Genomic DNA, 2,488 nt, shown 5'->3' on the forward strand with positions numbered 1-2,488 from the left:
TTGGGGTGCAGAGGCTTCTCCCTGGGGCCCTCCCCTTGTTGCCGAGCACAGGCTCCAGGGTGCCCGGTCAGGAGCTGTGGCGCGAGCTCAGCAGCTGCGACTCCCAGGCTCTAGAGCCCAGGCTCAGCGGTTGCCGCATGCAGACTTAGTTGCTCCCCAGCACGTGGGATCTTCCTGAATCAGGGATCAGACTGTCTCCTGCGTTAACAGGCACATTCCTTCCCACTGAGCCACCATGGCGGCTTCTGCATCTCAGTTATTTATAGATTAAATTTTTAATATGCTTGTTGCCTGTGTCTGTTAACCTCTGATAAAGAGGCTGGGTATATATCTGAATTTGTATTCTAAAATTTAAACAAAGTCATGTAAAGATGGATTTCAGTGAGCACAACTGTTCCCTTTAAGAAATAAGGATGTCACTGATAGAAGAAAAAATATGGATAAAATCACTGGAATGATTCAGAGTATTCTTTTTCATTTTCAGTGATAAATTGATCAGTAATCTGCTTTGTCATAAAGGAGATTTCAGGCTGTAGATCAGTTAAAGTAAATTTGGGAATTCACTTCCACACCACTGCTGACTCCCAGTGTCTTGGCCTTCTACCTTTTCCCTCTTTTGAGTGTCGCCTCAATCCCAGGCCAGCACATTGCCCCCACCCCTAGGTAGCATCATTGTCCATGGCTTTCACAGATTGCCCAGATCAGATCCTCTAAGCCAGCTCTGTGTCCTCTCCAATGGCCTTCAACCAACCTAGTCCTGGCATTTACATAAGAACAGGATATTAAAACATTCCCTTGTGTATGTCTGAGGATGATACTCACTGTTCAGTTATTTCAGAGACATTTTAGGACGACCACTCTATCTTTAAAGTGTCTGTAGACAGGTGTCATGGATGGACCATTCAAGAGTGTCAGAAGCCATTAAAGGATTAGTAATGTTGAAGGAAATGGCAACCCACTCCAGTATTCTTGCCTGGAGAATCTCATGGATGGAGGAGCCTGGTGCAACCATGGGGTTGTAAAGAGTCAGACATGACTGAGTGACTTCACTTTCACTTTCTTTCACTTTCATGGGACACAATCCCAAATCTTGTAGGTCATTTGGTCCAGCTCTCCATCTAATTCAAGAATTCTTTCTCTACCATTTGTGGAAAGAGGAAAGAGAGGGAAAGAGCCATGGAATTTGTGAAATCAGAAGAGCTGGGTCTGAATCCTGGTTCTGGTTCATTCAACTCATACGATACCTTTGATTTTAGGCAAAATACAAATCATCTGAATCTCGGTTGCACATGTAAGCACTCGGGTACAAAGTAGGTGCTTAATAAAATAGTCTCGAATGAACTAGCTCAGATGTGCTCATTCGGGTCCAACTCTTTGTGACCCCATGGACTGTATGCAGCCCAACAGGCTCCTCTGTCCATGGGATTCTCCCAGCAAGAATACTGGAATGTGGTGCCATTTCCTCCTGCAGGGGATCTTCCCGACCCAGGAATCAAACCTGCATCTCTTACATCTCCTGCGCTGCCAGGAGGATTCTTTACCACTAGTACCGCCTGGGAAGCCCTTGAATGAATGACCATGGCAGCAATATCAGTCTCTCAGAGTTTGTCCTTACAGTTTTCCAAATCATTCTTTCCATTTCAGCTGTGATTTTGGATATTCTGTAGAGTCAGTGGGATTACCTCTGCTCTTTCTCACCATTTCACCTGGTTAACTTGTACCTGTCCAAACAAATCTCCCCTGATGAGATCCCTCTACCCCAGCCACCCTGCAGTCCAAGTACTATTTTTAAGCATCCTATGCTTATGTCCATCATTGAAGTAATCATATCTCCTCCTTATCTCCTTGCTAGACAGTGAGTCCCATGGAGACAGGGACAGTGTTTTGTTCCTTTAGCTATATACTTTTCTCAGGTATATAATGTCAAATTAATTAAATTCATCAGTTCAGAGACATGGAATAGGGACTAAACAATAGGAGAAACTCACTGAAACACTGAGAAGCTGCACGAAATAGTCAAACCTTTGATTGAAGAAAGCAAGAAAAAAAAGAAGACTCAAAATCAGGAATGGAAAAGGACATTAAATTTTGTAAAATACTTATTTTTTCTGCATCTATTGAGATAAAATGATTTTTCTCTTTCCTTTTATTAATGTGGTATATCATGCTAATTGATTTGCACAACCAATACCACAGAAATAGAAAACCTCATAGAGACTACTATGAACAATTATATGCCACCAAATTGGAAACCTAGAAGAAACAGACAAATTTATATAAACATACAAACTACCAAACTTGAAAAATGAAGAAAGAGAAAATCCAAGCATGCCAATTACTAGTAAAGACCTCCCATCAAAGAAAAGCTGAGAACCAGATGGTTTCACTGGTAAATTCTCCAAACATTTAAAGAAGAATTAATGCCAATCCTCAAACTCTTCCAGAAAACTGAAGGGGAGGCAGCACTCTCAAACTTATCTTAAAGGCC

The sequence above is a fragment of the Bos indicus x Bos taurus genome, chromosome 14 (assembly GCF_003369695.1).
Source record: "Bos indicus x Bos taurus breed Angus x Brahman F1 hybrid chromosome 14, Bos_hybrid_MaternalHap_v2.0, whole genome shotgun sequence".
Lineage (NCBI taxonomy): Eukaryota > Metazoa > Chordata > Mammalia > Artiodactyla > Bovidae > Bos > Bos indicus x Bos taurus.